Genomic DNA, 15,898 nt, shown 5'->3' on the forward strand with positions numbered 1-15,898 from the left:
TAGATGGTAGGTGAAAGGTCAGGGGGAAAGAGGAACTGATGGGAGAGCGGAGGTATCCAACGCCTTATTGCTAAACTTCAACTTACCTAAGAGAAGGTTAGACACAAGAGAGCTGTTGAGCAACTCGGGGACATTAGAACAGACATCAGGTCATGTCCAAAGATGGTGATGGATATGAGATTATCGGTCCAAGCAGTCAGCCAATGAAACAGGCACAGCAACAAAGCTAGCCAATGCAAATGCACCAAAAGGGTGGATAAACCCTTTATAAGGTGAGTGCAAAAGAGGAATCTTTGGTTGGATCCTTCAGGCAGCTTCGAGCCAAGATCGAGATGGACAAAGAACTCTGCAGCTGAAGAAGAGCCGGGGCCACAGAACCGAAGACTGTTCTGCACATGGGGACCAACCCGTTAGCCCCGCAACATGTGGCTTCAAATTGCACTTTTCTCAGCTGGGTTCGAGACCCCAAAGACAAAGACCAAGGCAAAGATGAAGATAAAGACAAAGGCAAAGAACAAAGGCAAAGAGGAAGAACTGGTGTGTTCCTTCCATGAGATCAGCCCTTCTACATCTCGAGAGACCAGAAAGATCGTGAGACGAGGAGAAAGGAGCTGCAGAGCTGCAAGACAAGAAGGAGAGGACCGCTACGCACATGAGGAAGTCACCCTGAGGCCCGAGACCTGCCGCTCTGACTCAGTACTCTTCCTGTACTGGGAGCCTCCTGCTGCTGCAACACCTTTTTCATCATCAGGCCAGTTCTGGGGTTCAAAATGCCAAACACCGTCCATCTCTCTCAAAGTTTATCTTTTTTAGTTCACAGTGTCAGCATTAGGGAAAGATAGGCTAGATTATTGATTTTACTTATTTGATTATTTCTGCTACTGATTTAAGCTGTACTGACCCTTGCAAAATTGCCTTACTAATAAAATAATTAGCATTAAGAAAATCTAAAAGATGTTGTGGACATTCAGTTAATGAGTCACCTTAAAGTTCTTTGATGGTTGTAAAATAGCTATGAAGTTTGATTCTGGGAGGAGAAAGTGGAAAATGTTTTATAGGTTGCTTTTAGCCAAAACTAAAACAACACCCTTGGGACTCGCCCGAGTCACTAAAACCAACCTGGTTCAGTAACAAGTGCAAGTTGTAATAAGAGAAAGAGCGACCGTTAACAGGTGTGCTCTGTGAAACTAGCTGATTCTGGGCTACTCTATCTGGCTAATTCACAGGGTGAAAAAGGGTGGGACATCTGGATGGAGGTCGTTAGAAACCAGGCTAGTCTTTCTCGCACCCAGCTTAAACAGAGTTTACTTCAGTTCTGGGTAGGGTAAATCTCGGCAGATTTAGGAAACTCAATTCACCCGTTAGACGGAGAGCTGGGAGCAACATCTCCCTCCTCTCAGAAGAGGAAGTAGAGAGAGAGAAGGGGGGGGGGGGTGTTGTGCAACAACAAGGTGGCGCCCAACGTGGGGCCACGCCCCTTGAGAAGAGGTGGGGCACCGCCCCTTGAGAAGAGGTGGGGCACCGCCCTTTGAGAAGGGGTAGAGCCCTACTTTAACCAAGTCAGTAAAAACAGAGAGGCGAATATCTGAATAGCTCACTTGGAGGCTAGCTCTTAGGGAATAGAGTTAGTGGTGACTGATCCGGCTGTCAGTCACAACCCTTGCAGTAACTGTATGGCATGCAGGTGAGGGAGAGCTTCTGCTGAGGATAGACGCGAGTATCCGGATGAGAAGCCAGTAGCCATAGCCTGGACCCATCCCTGCTCGATAGCTTAAGAGAGGCTTTGGGGGAAAGGCGACTCGAAGACAAAGACAATCATGGATGAAGGAAAAGAAGAAGAAGAAGGATCAAAACTCCAGCAAACGTCAAAAAGACAAGCAGGAGAGAAGATGAAGATTGATCCCTGTCTAGATCCCTGTTCCAGTCAGCCCCAGTGAGAGTGATTCTGTATGGAGAGGGATTTGAGACATGGACTCGAGTGAATCAAAGGAAGGTTGTCTTTGCTGGAATCGAGAAGTGGGACAGTTCTCCCAGAGGAAGGGAGGTCCCAGAAGAGTACGGGGACGAGGTCGTGCGGAGCGTGCATGGGGCCCTAGGACATGCAGGCGTGCGATCCACCCGTAAGGAACTGGTGGAACAAGACCTTTGGACGTCCCTTCAGACCGTCCGATGCAGCTGTGAGACTGTGAGTATGTGGTCCATACGCAGGGCTCTCAGGGCAGCGGATGGAAGGGTCGTTCATCAAAGAGCACATTACCCAGGGCTTTAGTCTGCATGGATGTAGCAGACCCCATGGATAACAGAAAAGAGAGGTCAGGAGTACCTCTTGGTGCTGATGGACATGGTGTAACAGTGACAGCTGTAGAAGAGTAGGTCTTCCCCTGCAGAGAAACTTCGTTCACGTCACGGAAAGCAGGAGGGCGGAGGCGCTTCTCCTTTTGGCCCAGAGAGGGAAAGGGGAAGTTGCGGTTTGCAGTGTCATTGAAAACAGGGCAGAAAGTTTGGATTAAAGCTCAAGATCAGCCTGCAACAACGGTGATCAAGCTGAAATTCAATGGAAAGAATTTTGTGAAGCAAGTACTGCACTGCAAAACAGTACTATTAATGAGGAAAGGGGTCCACAAGGTCAGTGCTCAAGCCAGTTCTTAGCTAAAGCGAACCAGAACATTGCAAGAATCAAGCAACATGCCATCCTGTGTTAGACTTGCCACTATTACAGGATGATTGCCATTCAAAGAACAACTTCAAGGCTTTGACTGGGAGGGCCCTGAAGAAATTGGATTATGCTAAAGAAGAACTCCTGTCACAAACGGATGGATTAAAATGGAAAAGGGACTGAAGTCGTGAGGAAGGAGTGGCATCATAGAGAACCACAAAGATCATCCTGCAACAAAGTATTGAACACCTGGAAGGGGAAGGGTCAACAGTTTCCTCCCAGGACCTGAACAACTTCTGATGCCTCCGACAACTCCAGTACCCCTTAACGACCTCCAGCGACGGAAAAGGATTACGATTGTGGATAAAGCGTCATGCTGCTTAGGCTTTTTGCTTTGTTCTGCTGAACTTCCAGATTTTTTTTTTTTTTTGTGTGAGGTTTCTGCCTCAGCCCGTCAGCTCATCAACCTGTCCCTAAGGATATTCCACATCCTGAAGAACCGACAGTTCATCCAGCTGAGGATCAGAGCGACCTGGGTTCTCTTCGACATACGTCACTTCCTGGGAGGCATCAAAACTCCGAGGAGGGGGTGTCAAAGAGCAGTGGAGTTTTGAGAATCTGCATCTTCACATCACAAGCTGCTGAGTCCTTTGTGACGACTGAGGATCTGCATCTTCACATCCCAGAGGACCATCTTCTCGTTCCAGGGGATGACGACGCAGACCTGAAGGAGGGTGTTGGGTTCCCAGCATGTGAAAGGTCCGACCTCGAGGAGGGGGTGTCGAGAAAAGTCGAGCTCATCCCACTTCCCCATGCTGGAGATTTTAGTTTAATAATAACAATAAATAAAGTTATCTTTAAAACTGATCACACAGGTGACATCAAGACCCAACAGTAGAGTCAGATGGTAATAAAATTAATCTGGTTGTGTGTGTGTTATTGTGTCCTGCAAACTTTGCTTTAATTCTACTTTTTTCTATATAATCATAAAAAATCATAGTCTGACAGAAGGAAAGTTATGAAACAGGAAAAGCAGGTTTCCTGGAAAAAGAGGAAGTTTCCAGCCTGCAGTGATTAAAAATAGTTCAGACTGCTCATTTTGAGCATTAAAGGTTTAAGGAATAAAAACTAGACATTTTGAGTAATTGGATAAAACCCAGAGTAAAATACTTAAATTAATAATGATAACTTATGATTAAGCCGATAATTAATATTGGTTTAACCGGTGGTTGATGCTGGTTTGATTATAAGAATATTTACACTTATACTTATGGAAGTACTTAAAGGAGAAAGAAGTAACTGTAACATGGTGTCAAATGATTAGAATAATGAATTATTCTTGGTTTCTTTTCAGAAATGTCTGTAATAACTCACATTATGATTATAAGAGTAACTAATAAGTAATGATTATTATAATATTATAAATGAATGCTAAACCAGATAAACTAAAAGGTTATAAATGTGATTTTGACATTGAACTTGAAATGTGGTGAAATGTGTAACTGTAACTAAAGGTCACTGATGTTGTGTTGGAGGTAGATGGTAGGTGAAAGGTCAGGGGGAAAGAGGAACTGATGGGAGAGCGGAGGTATCCAACGCCTTATTGCTAAACTTCAACTTACCTAAGAGAAGGTTAGACACAAGAGAGCTGTTGAGCAACTCGGGGACATTAGAACAGACATCAGGTCATGTCCAAAGATGGTGATGGATATGAGATTATCGGTCCAAGCAGTCAGCCAATGAAACAGGCACAGCAACAAAGCTAGCCAATGCAAATGCACCAAAAGGGTGGATAAACCCTTTATAAGGTGAGTGCAAAAGAGGAATCTTTGGTTGGATCCTTCAGGCAGCTTCGAGCCAAGATCGAGATGGACAAAGAACTCTGCAGCTGAAGAAGAGCCGGGGCCACAGAACCGAAGACTGTTCTGCACATGGGGACCAACCCGTTAGCCCCGCAACATGTGGCTTCAAATTGCACTTTTCTCAGCTGGGTTCGAGACCCCAAAGACAAAGACCAAGGCAAAGATGAAGATAAAGACAAAGGCAAAGAACAAAGGCAAAGAGGAAGAACTGGTGTGTTCCTTCCATGAGATCAGCCCTTCTACATCTCGAGAGACCAGAAAGATCGTGAGACGAGGAGAAAGGAGCTACAGAGCTGCAAGACAAGAAGGAGAGGGCCGCTACGCGCATGAGGAAGTCACCCTGAGGCCCGAGACCTGCCGCTCTGACTCAGTACTCTTCCTGTACTGGGAGCCTCCTGCTGCTGCAACACCTTTTTCATCATCAGGCCAGTTCTGGGGTTCAAAATGCCAAACACCGTCCATCTCTCTCAAAGTTTATCTTTTTTAGTTCACAGTGTCAGCATTAGGGAAAGATAGGCTAGATTATTGATTTTACTTATTTGATTATTTCTGCTACTGATTTAAGCTGTACTGACCCTTGCAAAATTGCCTTACTAATAAAATAATTAGCATTAAGAAAATCTAAAAGATGTTGTGGACATTCAGTTAATGAGTCACCTTAAAGTTCTTTGATGGTTGTAAAATAGCTATGAAGTTTGATTCTGGGAGGAGAAAGTGGAAAATGTTTTATAGGTTGCTTTTAGCCAAAACTAAAACAACACCCTTGGGACTCGCCCGAGTCACTAAAACCAACCTGGTTCAGTAACAAGTGCAAGTTGTAATAAGAGAAAGAGCGACCGTTAACAGGTGTGCTCTGTGAAACTAGCTGATTCTGGGCTACTCTATCTGGCTAATTCACAGGGTGAAAAAGGGTGGGACATCTGGATGGAGGTCGTTAGAAACCAGGCTAGTCTTTCTCGCACCCAGCTTAAACAGAGTTTACTTCAGTTCTGGGTAGGGTAAATCTCGGCAGATTTAGGAAACTCAATTCACCCGTTAGACGGAGAGCTGGGAGCAACATCTCCCTCCTCTCAGAAGAGGAAGTAGAGAGAGAGAAGGGGGGGGGGGGTGTTGTGCAACAACAACATTCTGTGGGGTTCTTATCTTTTTTAAGTAGCAATGTTATGCAGGCTTGATTCAAGGTTGGAGGGAGCGATCCCTTCTTGAAAGAATATTTATATATGTTTGCCAAAATTGGAGCTAGCTGGTCAGAGAATGCTGCATAAAACTCGCTTGGCAGGCCATCTGGGCCAGGCGACTTCTGGGGTTGTAACAATTTGATTGGCCCTAAAATCTCCCGCTCCGAAATAGGCATGTCCAGGGCAGCAACTTGATCCGGGTTTAGATTGGGGATGGGTAAACATCCAAAAAAGTTCTGCAAAAGATAGGGGTTACAACAATTATCAGAGCTATATAATTTATTATAATAATGTTGAAAAGCATAATTTATCCCTTGCTGGTCCATAATGATAGTGTCATCCTGAGATGTTATCCCACCAATAGTTAATTTGGCCCTTGCACTCATAAGCTGCCTCGCCAAAACCTCCCCAGCCTTAACGCCGTGCTCGTATGTGCTACTTCTATTTTTCAGCAGTAAATATTCAATCGACTGAGATGTAATTAGATCGTGTTTTGCTGGAAGCCTACAGCGTTCCTTGTGCAACTGTTGGGATGGATCTTGTGCATTCCTAGTGTCCAAATCTGCAATTTGTCTCTCAAGATCCATTTGCTTGGACAGGGAGTCCCTTTTCTTCTTAGCCACAAAGGATATTACCTGACCTCTTATGTACGCCTTGAGGGCTTCCCGGACAGTAAAAACTGAGATATCTGGGGTGTTAATTTCTAAAAATAGGGAGATCTGGTTAGACATAAATTTAACAAAGTTTTCATCAGACAATAGGAGGGGGTTGAACCTCCAATGCTTTCTCTGGGCCTCTGTTTCAGGTATGTTAAATTCAATGGGGTATATGCCACGAGAGGTGGTGACGTATTTCCGTTTGAATTTATTCCACATAGGTTGGTTCCGGGTCCTGCTTGCTCCTATTGTTGTTGGCCGAAGCTGCAAGATCTGTACCATGAAAAAGACGCAAAACTTAAAATATCTGCGAGCTGCTGGTACAACAATCGAGTTTTGTTGTGTGCCGTTGTGTCCAGTAATTAGCCAGTACCCATCTGGTGCTTAGTTTTTTAATTTTCCTGCTGATATCAAGGCGACAGCAGACTGTAGCCAAAACTTAGCCACTACAGCTAACACGCGGTTTGTAGCTGCCTGCTATTTCAAAGCTTGAGGATATTGAAGATCCAGCGTCAGAAATGGGAAGACGGAGGTTAAAAGGAAGTTGTACTTGTTTCGTTTAGTGGAATAATTTGTTGGAGGAAAATAATGCCGTAGGAAATCCACTGCAACGGGAACAGGCTGAGAACAGAGGCAGCGATTCGGCACAAGGTAAGTCAATATGTGTGTTGATGTGCGTTTGTGTTATACGGAGAATGAAATTATTCTTAGGCAGCTCCTTAGCTTTTGTTTCTATGACATATATAAAATACATTTAACATGCAGTCGGAGCGACGAGCCCCTCCGATACTGAGCAGGTAATTTAAGAACAGCCGAGAGCAGCAACGCTTCAGCCCGATCCAAACCACACAGGTAGTCGGTCAGATTAAGGTCCAAAACCTTCGCTTTACAGCCGTTTAACTTTCACCGATCCACATGAAAAACCCACAGAACAAATGGTACAAATCACGTATTTCCCGAATACCGAAAATATGACATCTACCTTTGCTGTTTCATAATTATAATCCACGTTAGAGTGAATTTTTCCACTTGGCTGCTATAATCTGTTCTTGCTTTACCCAACGTAATTTCTCTTTTTTTCTCTCTGAGATTCTGCTTAGAAAATGAAGTTATGAAGTTACATCCTCCTGCTGCTTTTTGTTTTTAAAATGGTAAATTTAGGTTTGCCTCAACTTTTATAAACTAATGCCTCTATGCATCATTTTTTGTATTACTGTTGGTACAGATATCAGGTGAACACTGTGCTTTGCCTGCTAGTAGTTTAAATTAATTTCAGCTGCACACTTTCAAAAGAGTATTCAGATTTTAACATGCATTTCTAAGTAGTATTTTAGTTCACTCTTACTCAGTGACTTCAGTGTTGTTACACCTCTGAAACATGTTTTGCAGTTTCTTTGTGATACCAGTACTATTTCACTTAAACGTTTAATTTCCTGAGATATTGTCAATTTATTTTCAAGCAAAACTCTCAAAAAGAGCCGAGGATTTATTAGTTTTGATTATGTTGTTCAGCTAAATATGGACGCTTATTTTTTTGTGTGTTTTTAATTTTTCAGGTTTGCATCGCAACACCTCGTGTTTCTGAGCCATGATCACAGTGCCGATTACCTTTCCATTGGATCCAAGCACCTGGACCTGCTGAAGGCATCCATCAGTCCACGGATCATCACAACGTGGACTAACTTTTTATTTACTTGGTTAAACTATGATCTTGAAACTGGAGCACCAGATATGCAAAAATCTTCCTGCAGACTTTGTTGGCTACCCTGATGGTCATCCTGGACGGGGCTGAGCCGCTCTTCCTCTCTCCTCTTCCTCTCTCCTCTTCCTGTCCTCCAGAGTGACGAGTTTTCATCACCAGTAAAGGCAAACAAGTCTGATGTCTGCTTAGCTGCTAGAAAGTATATTATATATTCACTGTTCATTTTGTTATCCTGTTTGTACCTACAATAAAATTGAATATCATTTGTAATACTCTACATTTTACAAACCTTTTTTCCCCATTTCTCAGTTTTTATGTTATATCAAGTATTTACATGTAGATCAGGAGTGAGATGTTAAAATGCAACACTTTTAGGTAATACCAGTAAAGAAATGTGAATATTAAGCAATATGTAATTAGTTATATAATTTAATATACTGAATAAGGCTGGATGATATGACTTACAAGATTTTTTTCATACCAAATTTGATTTTAATCTATTCCTCCCGTCCTCAATTTCTATAATAAAATCACATAACATATTTTCAAAAAGTGCCTTTATTTCAATCATCTGTTCTGTGAGTTGTATGAGGGAGCATAACGGTCAGGATACAAGATTTTTTAATTGCAAAATGGAGTCATCGTTACAGCAGAATAAAGATGCAATTTTATAACAATGTCTTAAAATTACAAGAAGTCGTTTTAATGAGAAATAAAGATTCAGATTGATCTGACGTAACCAGCTCAGTCCATGTGGTTCTGACATTTGTCAGTAATCAACAGGATGTACATTTCCACCTCACCTGACCAGGTAAGGATTAAGGTAAAAATAAAAAATAGAGCAAATACTGTAAACAAAATGGAAAAAGCAACTGATAGAAATACTTTCTATATAAAGAAAAACAAAAACGTTAATAGCAGGAGAAAAGTTGTTGGTAACATTAGCTCAGCCGATCTCTCCCTCCAGGAAGCCATCAAACAGAACTCTGTCCAACTCCAAATATAATAAAGATTTAAAAAAAAAGAAAACGGGAAGTTAAAATAACAATGCCACTTTAATAATTCAGATCTAATGCGTTCTGGAATCCATTATTGATATTTTACAAATTTCACAAATCAATTAGAAGGTTTCACAAATGTTTTATTTATTCTGTTGTTAGTACAGAATAATCTAGTTAGGTTTGAAATGACTAGGTGTTATAGTTTTTAAAGTACAACATATTAAAAAAGCTCAAGATGGTGAAAAATTAAGTGTAATCGCCCTTTAGCTATTTTCCGAATTAGATGCTACATTCAGAAGCTAACTTCAGCTTCGACTGATAGCTTGGACACAATATAGACAGATCTATATATATATATATATATATATATATATATATATATATAAAGCATAGATATGTAGATTCCACACTGCACAGATAATCAAAACACTTAACGTTTACATAGCACCTTTGTAAGCTTGTCCCTGTTAGCTACGTCAGACATGAGGCATTATGGTGAATATAAACGATTTATTAACTTACCTTTGAAGTTATTGTGAAGTTTTGACACATCCAGCTTAAATCCTTTGCTGTTGTTGGAGCGTTTCAGGACGTCTGAATAATTTTATAAGCATCATTAATAGTCCTGCAGCAACTGAGGAGCCACTGTTAACATACTGATCACCGGAAGTAGGCTATGTGGAAAAAAAATGCGGAAGTGCTAAAACGGAAGTCCGTGGCATATACCCCATTAAGAGGAGCGTGGTCAGAGATCACTATGGGCTTGTAGTCACAGTTCTGGACATATGGGGTTAGATTATTAGCTATTAGCAATTAGCTATCATGTCGTAATTGGGCAAAAAAAATCAAAAATCTGTCACAATAAAAAAATTTTGTTTCTTCTTTAGCTTATATTGTCTCAAGTTTTATTGGGCTCAGAGTTGGTCTTAGGAGGCGAGATTGGTTTTGGCAAATGCATTCTTCCTGGCTCTTTGCTGAAAAAAGAATCCACCAAAAAATCTTTTGCACAGCATAGATATGCTCATCTGTTGGAAACTCTCTAAAGAAAACTGCCCATATCAACTTTGTTAATGGGACATGCTATTTTCAAGGCATAAAAACATATTTTCTACATGTGCACATGTCTGTATATGTGTATCAAAATAGTGGTGTGGGTCCTGAAGCCGAATACCAAATAAAAGTTGTAATAAGTTATGGGGAATAGTCTGCAGTGAGTTTCAGCAGAGAAACATGAGAATAATGGAAAAACATAGCAAAATCAATTGGGTGCCCTGCTCTACTGGGAGCAGGTGAACGGTCATGCCTTGCATTATGTACGTACTTTACGTACACCAGATTGGTTTATTGCTGCCAGTGTACGTACTGTACACTTGATGTCTCTGTGTCAGGGACAGATTTTGGAATTCAGTGCACACATCATAGACATAATATAAGCATAGACCCTCATGGACCGCTCTCGCCTATTATCACTGACGAGATTTAGGGCAGCCATCTTGGAAGGGTCGACCACTCCATTCAGCGTTATGTGTTTAGCAGCACAATGACATATCAGCACATTTAATCGATCATAACACACTTTTTTGTTACTGGAAACCATATTCAAACATCAAAGCTACATTTATAAACAATTGTATTTTTTAGGTATTTTTTAATTGCATTGATTTCCCCACTAAGGAAAAATATGGCTGAACTATGCTGAACCATAGTTCAGCATAAATATTTAAATATGCTGAAATATGGTTCAGCATATTTAAATACCCTTAGTGGGGAAAACCATAGAATATGAATAGAATATTCTGATATTGATGTACGATGAGCATTTTACAAACAACACAGCCGTTCAAAATTTATGTAATAAATTATTTAGTAATATTAATAAATATTTACATAAATATGCAAACACAAATAATGATTAATGGCAGATTAATAATTATTAATACTGAATAATATATATTAGATACATGTTTATAGGTATATATATACCTATAAACATGTACAGCCTAATATATATTATCTGTCGGCTGTTTTCCAGCCGAGGATTTCCAGCTTCAGTGATTCAGTAGCTGAGATTGAGTCCAAAATCCGAAGCAAGATTCATCCGTGCTGCAGTGAATCCGTCTCTCTTTATAGATTTCTCCCTCTTCTTCCTCACATCGTGTCTTTAGGAAACCTTCAAAACAAAAACAGAAGATTTAGGATGTATCTTACTTTTGACAGAGTGAAAGAATTACATATAAATGATAGTCTTTACCACCTGTGTAAACTTTGCTGATGAATGTTATAACAAGTAATATAATTTTTATAATATATGTTACACTGTTTCATTTCTAATGTTGGCTCTTGTGTCAGATAATCTAAGTCAATGTTAGAGAATAATTAATTTCTTTATATTTACAGACTCTCAGTTAGCCTTCATAGCGGGGCTGAACCCGTATTACACCAAGCACTGTAGCTAATATTAGCTGGTATCTCGCCGGTGGACATAAATACAGTAAAGTAATATTCTAATCACAATATATACACAATGATATGTCCATCTTACTTGTGAAATGTTGTCTGTGGAGCCCTCACATCAATAATCCATCGATCCGAACAACAATATCCCTCAGTGCTGAGGCATCTTCTGCTGTTTGGATTGAGCAAAGTAGGAGGGTATACCGCTCCAAGATGGCCGCCGTATTTCCTGCGCCGGAGCGGCCAATGCGGGGTCTACTCTTATATTATGTCTATGGAGCACATAAGGCACACTGCTGATTTTTGAGAAAATTTAATGCTTTTAGGTGCGCCTTAAAGTCCGGAAAATATGGTAATAAGGAAGTTGTAGTGCAACAATGTGCCATGTTATGTGTATACATTCAATAAAAATATTCAGTTTTCATTGTCACGATCTGTGTTTGTGTGTTTATTTTTGAGTTTTTCTGTGTAGTGCTGTTCCCTGTGAGTCTCTGTCCTGTCCTCCCCGTTGATTGTCTCCCAGGTGTGTCTCGTCCCCTTGATTACCCCGTGTGTATTTAAGTCCACCTGTAGTCTCCGTCTCTTGTCAGATCCTCGTCGTTGTTAGCGTCATTCGTTGTGTCTTACGTCAGTCAGCCAGTTTCCTCAGTTGAACTGTATAGTCCTGAGGTTTCTTGTGCCAGTCTTCAGTCTTTATGTCAGTTGCTACCGGTATTAGCTGTGTGCTAATTAGCTGCCGTGCTGCCTGTCCTGGACTGTGAATTTATCATTAAACTATCATCTTCACCATACCTGGGTTCTCTGCGTTTCTCCTCACCACCCCCAACCACAACTCATGACAGTAGGATCTGACCACTACCGGTGAGGAACGCGATTAACAACATGAACCCAGCAGACCGTCGCCTCCTGATGGGTGAAATCAGGAAGTACCAGGCTGAGTTGGCCAAGCCCTACTCAGCGGCCAGTCGGCTTAACGCAGCCACTCGGATCTCGATCCACCTGGAGAAGTGGGGTCCGTATCTCCCTCAGGGGCTTTTGATGGAGACTCTCCAGGATGTAGATCGGGAGTTCCAGACAGCAAGGGAGGTGCTGTCCCACCCTACCAAGCCGGACTCTCGCTCCGTCAGCCCGTCTCCGGCCGCCACCGTCAGCCCGTCTCCTGTCGCCACCGTCCCTGTGGTGATGGGGTTCCAAGTAGCCAGGCTGGCGCCTGGGAGGCAAGCGGCGCGGCTGGTGGCGTGGCCTGTCGGAGCGCAGCTTCCCCCCGAGCCTGAGCTCCCCGAGTCTGCTGCCGGAGCGCAGCTTCCCCCCGAGCCTGAGCTCCCCGAGTCTGCTGCCGGAGCGCAGCTTCCCCCGAGCCTGAGCTCCCCGAGTCTGCTGCCGGAGCGCAGCTTCCCCCCGAGCCTGAGCTCCCCGAGTCTGCTGCCGGAGCGCAGCTTCCCCCCGAGCCTGAGCTCCCCCCCGAGCCTGAGCTCCCCGAGTCTGCTGCCGGAGCGCAGCTTCCCCCCGAGCCTGAGCTCCCCGAGTCTGCTGCCGGAGCGCAGCTTCCCCCCGAGCCTGAGCTCCCCGAGTCTGCTGCCGGAGCGCAGCTTCCCCCCGAGTCTGCTCCCAGTGAGCCCCCAGAGTTCCCCGAGTCTGCTCCCGGAGTGCAGCCCCCCGAGTCTGCTCCCAGTGAGCCCCCAGAGTTCCCCGAGTCTGCTCCCAGTGAACCGTCTCCCAGTGCTCCCAGTGATCTGTCACCCAGTGCTCCTACCTCTCCGCCCGAGCCTTCAGCCGGCGCTCCAGAGCCCTCTGCCGGCCGTCCTGCCGGCCCTCCAGAGCCTCCTCGCCTCCTGCGCCGGCGACGCCCGCCGGACCCGCCTCCACGTCTCTGCTTCCCGCGCCGGCGGAGGAGACCGCCGGACCCGCGGCTCCAGTTCCGCTTCCGACGTCGCCGCCCGCCGCGGCTCCAGTTCCGCTTCCGACGTCGCCGCCCGCCGCGGCTCCAGTTCCGCCTCCGACGTCGCCGCCCTCCGGATCTCCCGCGGGAGCACCGCCTCCTGTGCCGTGGTCGGCCCCCGGACTGTTTTTCCGTGTTTTAGTTTCCTGTTTTTGGTTTTGGACTGTTTTCTGGACTCTGGCCCTCCTGCCGTCGCCCCTCCGCCCACCCTGCTGGGTTGTTTTTGGTTTTTGGACTTTTCTGTTTGGGCGTCTGGTAGCCGCCCCTTGAGGAGGGGGTACTGTCACGATCTGTGTTTGTGTGTTTATTTTTGAGTTTTTCTGTGTAGTGCTGTTCCCTGTGAGTCTCTGTCCTGTCCTCCCCGTTGATTGTCTCCCAGGTGTGTCTCGTCCCCTTGATTACCCCGTGTGTATTTAAGTCCACCTGTAGTCTCCGTCTCTTGTCAGATCCTCGTTGTTGTTGTTAGCGTCATTCGTCGTGTCTTACGTCAGTCAGCCAGTTTCCTCAGTTGAACTGTATAGTCCTGAGGTTTCTTGTGTCAGTCACACAAGAAACCTCAGAAACCTTAGCCATTAAAATTAGCCATTTTAATGGCTAATTCTAGCCATTTAAAATGTCTACTTAAGACATTCTTTATGTCAGTTGCTACCGGTATTAGCTGTGTGCTAATTAGCTGCCGTGCTGCCTGTCCTGGACTGTGAATTTATCATTAAACTATCATCTTCACCATACCTGGGTTCTCTGCGTTTCTCCTCACCACCCCCAACCGCAACTCATGACATTCATGTCTCCATATTTATTAGGTTGCTATGTGTTTCCTTTTCTTGTTTTTAGATCCCCGCTCTACATTCTTTACCCTCTCAACTCAGACATTTTGTTTGTGTGATTTGGGATATCCAGGAATATAGCTTAATGTTAATGTTCAGCACTCTGTTTTCAGTCCCAGAATAAAACACAGTAACTCTTTTCATTGATTATGAAAAACTGTCACATAAAGTTATTGTGAGAGACACCGAATTTATTAGTCAGATTACATAAGAAAATGTTGTTACTGTTTATGTGTATGACTGGTTGTTGTGGTGTTGCTGTATTGAAATAGTGGAAAATAAGCAGCTCAGTTCAGTTCTCTACTCTTTTTCAGTTTTCTTCTTCTTCTCCACATACAGTATATTTTGTCACATACATAGTCAGAGCTCCCCCTGCTGTCATTTTCATGCAATAACAGAACATAACACTGGTCACAATTTGTTTATTATAAGTACATTTTTCATTGTAGTTTGAAAACCTAGTTTTATATGTCTGTCTCCTGTCTTAATTCACAGTACTGATATTTCCAAGATGTAATTGAATGGCTCTCCTTTCTGCCAGTCATTGCACTCCTTCGTTCTGCTGAGGACGTTAGGCAGAGTCTGAGACAAGTGGAGTTTTTTTGTGTTAGGTAAAAAAAGAACAAACAAACAAAAGAAAACCTTTTCCGCAAAGACAACTCTGATCCCAGAGTGCCTGTCAGAGCAACATTATAAAATATTACATTGAGCTTTTTAATATTACTGTAAAGTAATTGATCATTGCATAATTCTAGCCATTTAAAATGTCTACTTAAGACATTTTAAATGGCTTAAATAACTGAAGATGTACTTCTATTAAACAAATGTGTATATTATTTTCTTTAATAAAAATTTCACCCAAAATTCTTTAAAAAAAAAATGTTTTGTATGATTTGTTTCCTGCTACTTTTCTCTGCATCAGGACCAGCGTCCATCAAACCAAACCAATAAAGCGACTAATGTTTTTTAGAGTTAACTTCTTCATAGGAAACTCTCAGACAGAAATGACTCGTTAAGACACTGGTCTGATGCTCTGCCTATGTTCGGAATGGATCTTCTACTCCTTTCTATGATGTGTGAAGGAAATGGATCAAAATATTAGTGTAATTTGAACTTGTTAGAAAAAACAAAGATACTTACCATCACTCGAGCTGTGAACTGAGAACCACTGCGCCACGCCCTTCCCTAACCTGCGTGTACCAGATCCATGGAAAAGGAGAGTCTCAGCAGGGAGTTGGTCTTCTGTCTGTCTCCGGCAGTGAGGAAGATGATGAAGATGAAACCCAAGGTTCTCGGATCACAGAAGTCTGCCACTGTTCGTCCAGCGCAGCGGCTCCGCGTTAGCCTTGTTCTCCTGACTCCATCCGGACACGGTCAGGGCAGAACATACATGCCGCTTTATCTTCTATCGAGCTCTGGGTGACACATGAGCGTGGGCGGATAGTTGGGTTCACGCTAACAATACACAGGGATGCTTAAAGTGAAATCTGTCTGTTAAACTACTAAAAGCAGGAAAATAAGCACGCATGCATGGATGATGTTTGACGCGTTTTGCTTTTCTTATTTCCATTTAGGTTAAGAGACCTAAAATATTGCTAGTTGACTTAATATGCCAATTGTCTG

General features: G+C 43.2%; 2 long non-coding RNA genes across 2 annotated transcripts; both read left to right on the forward strand.

Moving 5' to 3' along the window:
- The first annotated feature begins 800 nt into the window (after positions 1–800).
- LOC148153804 (uncharacterized) lies at positions 801–4,711 on the forward strand. Its single transcript, XR_015766377.1, has 2 exons — positions 801–1,463; positions 1,514–4,711. It is a non-coding gene; the product is annotated as an uncharacterized LOC148153804 (long non-coding RNA).
- Positions 4,712–6,947: 2,236 nt separating this feature from the next.
- Positions 6,948–8,331, forward strand: LOC148153805 (uncharacterized). The gene is made up of 2 exons (XR_015761510.1): positions 6,948–7,003; positions 7,909–8,331. It is a non-coding gene; the product is annotated as an uncharacterized LOC148153805 (long non-coding RNA).
- The last annotated feature ends 7,567 nt before the right edge of the window (positions 8,332–15,898 follow it).

The sequence above is a fragment of the Poecilia mexicana genome, unplaced genomic scaffold (assembly GCF_051168715.1).
Source record: "Poecilia mexicana isolate PSO_F unplaced genomic scaffold, ASM5116871v1 scaffold_19, whole genome shotgun sequence".
NCBI classification, from domain to species: Eukaryota; Metazoa; Chordata; class Actinopteri; order Cyprinodontiformes; family Poeciliidae; genus Poecilia; species Poecilia mexicana.